Here is a 9,819-nt window from a genome sequence, read left to right as displayed (position 1 = left end):
TAATTCTCCTCTAAGGGGGCGTGTCCTTTGCCTACATACTTTTTCTAATAGGTGTCCCTCATTGTTATTGCAGAAAGTTGGTGTGATTGGGATATACCTGGAGAAATGCGCATGTATTGGTGAGATATGCTGTGCATATAGGTTTTCTATTTTATTTTACTATACAAAGCCTGGTTATTGGAAGACACTTCCTCCCCAAGAAAGCCCAATATGTCCGAATATATAAGACACCTGTCACTTTCTCACCATTAGAACCAAGTCAATACAGGAACATCAGACTCCTCTGTGGTACATGGAAGGCTTTGCACCGATTGTAAACTGAATAAGATAAGAATTCCAGGACAATCGTTTACATTTAACCCCTAAGCACACTCCCTTAGCCACTCCCCCAATCACACTTCGCTTCTCATAACTGTCTCCTGGGATCCCTGCATACCAAACGCCAGTGACCCTTACAGAACTACCACTCCCAGAACCCCTCGCGCTACTCTGCTTCCTTCTTTGTATTTTACTGGCAGCCAATTAGAACTTTCTTTTGTAAGCTCAACCAATCCGCTTCCCTGCATTGCCCAGTGAGCGTGCGCATCCTTAGCTTGACGTTACTAGTAGCCAATCAGGGAAAAGCAGAAGGAAACCCGCTTTGAAGAGTAGAAGCGTGTGTGTCAGGAGTCGGCCTCAGTGGTTTAAGTACAGAGGAGGACTGTTGTATCCTGCTGGAGTCCAGCTCTTCCCATTGTGATAGACAGGTATTCCTGGATGATGTGTCCTGTTTATTAATAACGGTTGTGCAGTGTCTGGCCTGTGTTCTTGTCTGTACAGAGCCTGTCCTCAGACCAAGGCTGACTTCAGTCTGTGTGAATGCAGGAATTGTTCCTAAAATTGGAAACTTCTTAAGACCCCTTTCAAACTGGGGCGTTTTTCAGACGCTAAAGGACTAAAAATAGCGCCTGCAAAGTGCCTGAAAATGCCACCCCTATCACCCTAATGTGGAAGCCTTGGCAGCCAAGGCTGCTTTCACACTGGGGTGGGTGTTGACATTAAGACGCCGCAAGTTTTAGAAGCGCTTTACTGTCATTTTAGTTGCACTATTCTGCCGCTAACGGGACACTTTTAACCCCTGCTAGCGGCTGAATAAAGTGTTAAATGTGTAGCACCGCTGCTGAATCGCTTTGCGGGCACAGCAGTGCCCATTCATTTCTCCTCCACCGCCCCAAAGATGCAGCTTACAGGACTTTTTCTAACGTCTTGCAAGCAAAAGCGCCTGAAAAAGCCTCGTGTGAAAGGGGTTTAAAAAAAGTCCTGCAAGCAGCATCTTTGGGGTGGTGTATACCTTGCCCATTGAAATGAATGGGCACCACTGCCGAAGTGCCCGCTAAGCAATTCGGCAGTGGCGCTACCCGGGTGCATTTAACCCTTTCTTTGGCTGGTAGCGGGGGTTCCAAGCAACCCACTAGAGGTTGAATAGCGCCGCTAAAACAGTGGTAAAGCGCTGCTAAAACTAGCGGCGCTTTACCACTAATACTGTCTGTGACTCAGTGTGAAAGGGGTCTCAGGGCCTTTTTGCGCTGCTGTCTGTGTCAATGGATGCAGCAGCGGGACTCGTGAGCACGCCCGCACAAAGTGCCCCCATGGAAAGCAGCTCTTCGTGGGGGCACCCAATGAAGAGGTCCTAGGATCGTTGCCGGGGAGACTCCAGAAGAAGAGCATCGGGGCCGCTCTGTGCAGAACCCTTGCACAGAGGAGGTAAGTATAACATGTTTGTTGTTTAACCAATCGCTGTCATTGTACATCGGCTCAGGAATTCTATGTTGTGGGTGTGCGCACCCACTGGCCAGGGGGGAGGCAATCAGCGGGTGGGGCGGACTCTATGTCTGCTGGCCACCCGCAAAAGTTCCCCGCAGTGACAGAACGGGGATCTGCCTGTGTAAACAAGGCAGATCTCTGCTCTGACGGGAGATCACACAGATCCTGTCTTTCTGCTATGGAGGAAGATGGATCTGTGTGTTTCCCCAGGCAGCCCATACAGTTAGAACACACCTGCAGGGAACACCTTTAACCCCTTGATCGCCCCTGATGTTAACACCTTCCCTGCCACTGTCATAAGTACAATAACAGTGCATATTTTTAGCATTGATTACTGTAATAATGTCACTGGTTCCCAAAAAAGTGTAAAAAATGCCAGTTAGGTGTCCGATCTGTCCGCCGCAATGTTGAAGTCCCGCTAAAAATCGCAGATCACCACCATTACTAGTAAAAATAAAAAAAAAAATAAACAAAACCAAAAATGCCATAAGGGCCCTTTATTGTAAGCGGCGCTTTACCGTCGGTATTCGTCCGCTAGCAGGGGCGGTTTTACCCCCCTGCTAGCGGCCGAGAAAGGGTTAAAAACCACCATAAAACGCCTCTGCAGAGGCGCTTTACCGGAGGTATAGCCGCGCCGTCCCATTGATTTCAATGGGCAGGAGCGGTGAAGGAGCGGAGTATACTCCGCTCCTTCACCGCTCCGAAGATGCTGCTAGCAGGACTTCTTTTCCCGTCCTGCTAGCGCACCACTCCAGTGTGAAAGCCCTCGGGGCTTTCACACTGGAGAGACAGCAGTGGCACTTTCGGGTCAGTTTGCAGGCGCTATTATTAGCGCAATAGCGCCTGCAAACTGCCCCAGTGTGAAAGGGCCCTAAATCTTTCCTATTTTGTAGACGCTATAACTTTTATAAACTGAGGAAGAAATTTTTATTTTTTTTAATATCTTTTCTGTTGATATTATAGCAAAAAGTAACAATATTGCTGTTTTCTTTTTTTTTTCTTTTTTTTTCAAAATTGACGCTCTTTTTGTTTATAGCGCAAAAAATAGAAACCGCAGTGGTGATTAAATACCACCAGAAGAAAGCTCTATTTGTGGGAAAAAAAGACATATATTTTGTTTGAGTACAGCGTCGCACGGCCGTGCAATTGTCAATTAAAGAGATGCAGTGCCGTATCGCAAAAAAATGGCCCAGTTATTAAAGGGGTAAATCCTTCTGGTCCTTAAGTGGTTAAAAAACAAAACAAAAAAACCCACGGTCGAGCGTCAGTCATTGACAGTCTTCTGTGAATGGAAAAACTACCTTTGTGGCTGTCGACTTGTAGTTTTCAATGAACTAACATGACTTTTTGGTAGTTCTTGAGTCTTCCTGTCAGATTGTATCTGCTTGCCGTATGATGTACAGGCTCACAGATACACTGACAGGTCTGCAGGAGACCTGCATGGCACCAGCAATCTGCTGATCACTGGTGCAATGCTTTTAGAGGCTCCAGAAACAATAAATAATAAATACACATTTTTTTGGGGCATAAAAAAAAATGTGTATTTATTTTTTTGTTAAAAGGTGAACTTATCCTTTAACTCCTTCCCGCCTGAGCTATAGCCGAAAGATGACTACAGCACGGGCTTAATTTGCCAGGAGGGCGTACATGAATGTACTCCCATAATCACTCTGCCTGCATGCCCCCTGTGGCACACTCTGTGATTGCTGTGTCCTTCGGACTCAGCAAGGATATCTGATCACGGAAATAAACAAACCGGCTATCGGCTTTTTTTTTCCTCATGCTGACAATGTGAGGAGAGGAAAAAAGAGCCGACGACCGCCTTCTTTTAGAAGGACATTAGCACTGATCATCAGTGTCCTGATGATCAGTGCTGCCAACCAGTGCCTGTCTGTGTGCCTCCTCATTAGTGTCACCCTTCAGTGCAGCATCGTCGGCATACATCAGTGAAGAAGAAAAATTACCTGTTTACAAAACTATGAACTTTTTTTTTTTGGTCTTTTTTCGTTTGTTTAGTAAAAAAAAAAAAAACCCAGTGGTGATTAAATACCATTAAAAGAAAGCTCTCTTTTTGTGAAAAAATTTCATATGGGTACAGTGTTGCATGACCGCGCAATTGTCATTCAAAGTGCGACAGCGCTGAAAATTGGCCTGGGCAGGAAGGGGGCAAAAGTGCCCAGTAGGCAAGTGGTTAACCACTGCATTACTATCACAGTTTTGGTATAAGTTGTTGATTGCCACCATTACTAGGGGGAAAAAAAAATCCAGTGTGTATTAGAGCTGCACAATTAATGGTTAAAAAATTGTGATCTTGATTCACCCCCTCTGATCTCTCCTGCTGAATTTGCCAATTCTTTCATATAAACAAGTACAGAGATTATATACTCACTCAACTGTCAAAAGAAAGCATCCGGGCAGTCTGCCAAGTTTATAACTTGAAACATTGTAACTAAGCTTCCTTCTTAGATCAAAGGGATAGAACTTCTGTGTAAATAAATAATCCGGGCAGTCCACCAAGTTTTCAACAACATGTAAATGCAGGAAGTTTAACCACTTAGTCTAAGAGCCGGTTCACACTTGAGTCGCTCCTGTTAGAACGGTTCCATTGTACAGAACGGAACACGACTTGTGAGACGGCTAAGTCGTCCCTGTGTGAACCGGCTCTTGAATCTTTTTCTGACACTTTTTTTCTTAAAGTGGAAGTAAACCCTCCTATCGTTTCAGCCAAGGAAGCAGACATCTTGGCCTCTGTTTAATCTACAACTGCCATGATGCTGCACATGTGATCAGTTATGACACCAGCCATTGGATGGTTTGACAGTTTGGTTGAGAGCACAACAAATGGGAGTGTTACTTTTCCGGCACGTGCCGGAAAGGTAACTGTTTTATGGATGGGTTTACTTCTGCTTTAAGTTAAAATCAATATTTTTTGCTAGAAAATTACTTGGAACCCCCAAACATTATATATATTTTAGCAGAGACCCTACGGAATAAAATGGCAATTGCTGCAATATTTTATGCCACACTGTATTTGCCCAGCGGTCTTTCAAATGCAATTTTTTTGGGAAAAAATACACTTCAATGAATAAAAAAAACCCAAAACCGTAAAGTTAGCCCAATTTTTTTTTTTGTTTTAATGTGAAAGATGATGTTACGCCGCGAGAATCGTGAGAGAATCGTGATCTATCTTCTAAGCAAAAAAATCATAATCTCATTTTAGCCAGAATCGTACAGCTCTAGTATGTATACCATTTTTTTGTACATACTATAACTTTCTTGTAAACCAATAAATATATGCTTGTTGGGATTTTTTTTACCAAAAATATGTAGCAGAAGGCACATTGGCCTAAATGTTTGAAGGAATTAGATTTTTTACATTATTTTATGTAATATGACTGAAAGTAAAAAAGTGTTTTGTTTTTTTTTTTTTTCTTTTTCCCATTTATAGCGCAATGAAAAACACAGAGGTAATCAAATACCACTAATAGAGGGCTCTATCTGTGGGGAAAAAAAATATAAACTTAATTTCCTGACAGACTCCATGGCAGCAAACGTGTGGGTTAGCCCCGCTTCCATAACTATCCTATAGGACACCTTTCCCATAAATCTTTGCTCCGGGCTACAGGCCCGGACCAAGTCGGTGGTTCTCCTACTTGAAGACGACTCCCCTGCGATCAGGATCGGCCGAGCGACCGGTCCCTCCGATAAGCCTTGACTGTTAAGCAGGGTATGGAGTGTATGAGCAGAGTAGCGCTGAAGAGCTGGAAGCCTGGTCATCAGCAGGCGAGCACGCACGGGCCCGATTGTCTAGCTGTCAACAGGTGGCCATTATCTGCCACAAAGTCCGGTGTGTGTGTGTATGTGTATGAGTGGTAAGATGGACAATGTCATCCATGGCAGTGTTTGTTTATATACAGTATCTCACAAATGTGAGTACACCCCTCACATTTTTGTAAATATTTTATTATCTTTTCATGTGACAACACTGAAGAAATGACACTTTGCTACAATGTAAAGTAGTGAGTGTACAGCTTGTATAACAGTGTAAATTTGTTGTCCCCTCAAAATAACTCAACACACAGCCATTAATGTCTAAACTGCTGGCAACAGAAGTGAGTACACCCCTAAGTGAAAATGCCCAAATTAGGCCCAAAGTGTCAATATTTTGTGTGGCTACCATTACTTTCCAGCACTGCCATAACCCTCTTGGGCATGGAGTTCACCAGAGCTTCACAGGATGCCACTGGAGTCCTCTTCTACTCTTCCATGACATCAAGGAGCTGGTGGAAGTTAGAGACCTTTCCCTCTTCCACCTTCCGTTTGAGGCTGCCCCACAGATGCTCAATAGTGTTTAGGTCTGGAGACAAGCTTGGCCAGTCCATCACCTTTACCCTCAGCTTCTTTAGCAAGGCAGTGGTTGTCTTGGAGGTGTGTTTGGGGTCATGTTGGAATACTGTCCTGTGGCCCAGTCTCCGAAGAGAAGGGGATCATGCTCTGCTTCAGTATGTTACAGTACATGTTGGCATTCATGGTTCTCTCAATGAACTGTAGCTCCCCAATACCAGCAGCACTCATGCAGCCCCAGACCATGACACACTCACCACCATGCTTGACTGTAGGCAAGACACACTTGTATTTGTACTCCTCACCTGGTTGCCGCCACACACGTTTGACACCATCTGAACCAAATAAGTTTATCTTGCTCTCATCAGACCACAGGACATGGTTCCAGTAATCCACGTCTTTACTCTGCTTGTCTTCAGCAAACTGTTTGCGGGCTTTCTTGTGCATCATCTTTAGAAGAGGCTTCCTTTTAGGATGACAGCCATGCAGACCAATTTGATGCAGTAAGCGGCGTATGGTCTAAGGACTGACGGACTGACACCCCCCACCCCACCCCTTCAACCTCTGCAGCAATGTCCTATTAAACCGCTGTATGGTCTTGGCCACCGTGCTGCAGCTCAGTTTCAGGGTCTTGGCAATCTTCTTATAGCCTAGGCCAAGGATATGCAATTAGCGGACCTCCAGCTGTTGCACAACTACAAGTCCCATGAGGCATAGCAAGACTCTGACAGCCACAAGCATGACACCCAGAGGCAGAGGCATGATGGAACTTGTAGTTTTGTAACAGCTGGAGGTCCACTAATTGCATATCCCTGGCCTAGGCCATCTTTATGTAGAGCAACAATTCTTTTTTTCAGATCCCCAGAATTCTTTGCGCTGAAGTGCCATGTTGAACTTCCAGTGATCATAATGAGAGAGTGATAACACCAAATTTAACACATCTGCTCCTCATTCACACCTGAGACCTTGTAACGCTAATGAGTCGCGTGACACTGGGGAGGGAAAATGGCTAATTGGACCCTATTTGGACATTTTCACTTAGAGGTGTACTCACTTTTGTTGCCAGCGGTTTAGACATTAATGGCTGTGTGTTGAATTATTTTGAGGGGACAGCAAATTTACACTGTTATACAAGCTGTACACTCACTAATTTACATTGTAGCAAAGTGTAATTTCTTCAGTGCCACATGAAAAGATATAATAAAATATTTACAAAAATGTGAGGGGTGTACTCACTTTTGTGAGATACTGTATTTTGCTTTGTACCCTTTTGGTCCTGTTTCCGTTCGCTCTCTTTCTCGCTGGTGTCATTTTCCCCTGAGGGTGGCGGCTGGTTCCTTCTGCGCTCCAGCCATCACTCTCTCTCTTCTGAGTGCCGGCGTACGCTCTGCGCATGCGAGGATCCGGAACGAAAATGAGACTTGCTTTGCACATGTGCGCGAGCATCTCATACCTGGCGGTGACGTCACACGGCACCACTTTTAAATCCTGGGGGAAGCCTGCAGAGCCTCGGGAATGATCTTGGGCATGTGCGGTAACTTCCCCAGGCCTCTGCCACAGCTCCCCCAGGTAAGTGCTTGTTCTGTTGGGAAAATATAGTTCCCTGCCTGGCAGCTGATCTGTTTTTTTTCCCTGCAGTGACCTACTTTGGATGTTATGGATCCTTCACTGCCTCCTGGTGGCCAGCCCTCTCGCAGCAGGCATGCATTGGGGATTATCCCTGTGTTCTGCCCGCTAAGGGTGAAGAGATTGGGGTACAAGGTCACCAGTTTTAATGTATTCCTTTTCCCTTTTCCTTTTGTCTCTCTCTTTTCTCCACAGCCCTTCCAGGTCTGATACACAGCACAGTTCCCACAGGGCAGGGGGGTCTTCAAAATCACACATCCGGGTCCAGGCACCGCGGATCTACCTCTAGATCCAGACACCACAGTAAAGATCCTCCCCAACCCCCCATCTTCTCGCCCCAGCAGGGGGACGGAGAAATCGTGTTGGAGTGTAGGGCCCCGGTCCCTGCTGGCAAGTCCCTCTGTGACAACTGTTTTTCCAAAGCAGCAGACGAGAGGGAGGGTGCAGACCAGCACCTTGAATCTTTAGTCAAGCAGGCCGTGAGGAATCCCTGCAGGGGAGGGAGGCTCATCAGCGTCATGACCCCCTCCCCCCACCGGAGCCACTATGCTCTCCAACGGGAGAGGGACAGGTGCACGATACATGGGAATCGTCCCAGCCAAGCCGCCCATCTGCTCCTCCCTCGGACAGCGAGTCGGAAGTAGAGGATTCTGGGATGGGCTTTGAGTACACCCTGGTTCCCTCTTTGGTGAAAGCAGTGAGGGAAGCCCTGAATTGGAAAGATCCTGTAACTTTTCCGACGCAGAGGAAATTCTTCAAGCAGCTCAATATGGAGCGTCAATATTTTCCCTTTTTCACTGAATTGGACGACATCTCTGATAAGTGGGGCAAAATAAACAAGAGTTCCATGCAATCTAAAATCCTAAAACTGTATCCCTTCAGGGAGGAAGAGGTTAGGCATCTCCAGTCGGCTCCCTTGGTGGACGCAGCGCTGATGAGGCTGGCTAGATATGTGACCCTTCCTCTGGAAGACACGGTCTCCTTTAAAGATCACCTGGAAAGGCGGATCAATTACGATCTGAAGCAGATTTACCTGACGGCAGGCATGGCCAGCAAGCTGGTTTTAGGCTTTGCCGCAGTATCTAAAGCCATGGAAACCTGGTTGGACAGCGTCGTCGAGACTCTGAGGTATCTCCAGTGAAGTGGCCAGAAGCTCACTTATCCAGGAACTCAGGCTGGCCTCTGCCTTTCTGGGGGAGGCTTCCATTGATGTCATCTGCCTGGTAGCTTGAGTTATGCTGTCGGTGGTTACAGCCTGACAGGCCCTGTGGCTCCGACCATGGTTGGCTGATCCAGCTTCCAAGCAGGTTTGGTGCCGAATTCCATTTGAGGGTACTTCCCTCTTCGGCAACAAGCTAGACAACGCCAATTACCGAGCCTCGGGTGGCAAGTCGGGGTTCCTCCCTCGCTTACAGAGCCAGAGACGGGCCTTTCTGAGGAAACAGAATACTGAGTGGGCCAAAGAGGCACGTAGCTACAGGCCTTGCCGGGAGTTTGCAAGATCTTGGAGAGCCAGACAGTCTTCATGCAAGAAACCCGTAAAGGGCAGTTCCGCTGGTAATCCACAAAGTCTTTTTGAGATTGGGCCCGCTCAGGCATGTCAGGTGGGGGCTCGTCTTCACTTTCAATCCAGCACTTCTGGACCGTCAAAACGGTCCCTTCCACATTCAGAAGAACAAAAAGATCTTATTAGCCTACGTAAATTATTATTATTTTTTATTTTTTTTTTTTTTTGGAGCAAGGCGCTGCTATTCCTGTTCCGGACGGCAAGCAAGGCCAGGGGATGTATTCTCCTCTGTTCATGGTACAGAAAAAGAACGGCACGTGGAGGCCGGTCATAGATTTGACCCATCTCAACCGCTTCATCAGGAAAGAAAAATTCAAAATGGCATCTTTATACACCATCCAGCAGTCCAACCAGGAGACTGGTTAGTGTCGATCGATCTGAAAGACGCCTATTTCCACGTCACAGTGGCAGCAGTCTTTCAACAATTCCTCCGTTTATGTTGTGGGCAAGCTGCACTTACAGTTCACCTAACTCCCCTT

The 9,819-nt window shown here is 46.3% G+C and overlaps 1 protein-coding gene across 3 annotated transcripts in view; it reads left to right on the top strand.

Annotated features, from left to right (window-relative positions):
• Positions 1–590: 590 nt before the first annotated feature.
• TRMT1L (tRNA methyltransferase 1L) overlaps positions 591–9,819 on the top strand; it is a 322,764-nt gene continuing 313,535 nt past the window's right edge. For all 3 annotated transcript variants that reach the window (XM_073608381.1, XM_073608380.1, XM_073608378.1), the window contains exon 1: positions 591–746. The gene's annotated coding sequence lies outside the window, so the exon portion shown is untranslated. The remainder of the gene's footprint in view (positions 747–9,819) is intronic.

Source organism: Aquarana catesbeiana, linkage group LG12, assembly GCF_042186555.1.
Source record: "Aquarana catesbeiana isolate 2022-GZ linkage group LG12, ASM4218655v1, whole genome shotgun sequence".
Classification (NCBI taxonomy): Eukaryota; Metazoa; Chordata; class Amphibia; order Anura; family Ranidae; genus Aquarana; species Aquarana catesbeiana.
This window is presented reverse-complemented; position numbering and strand designations above follow the sequence as displayed.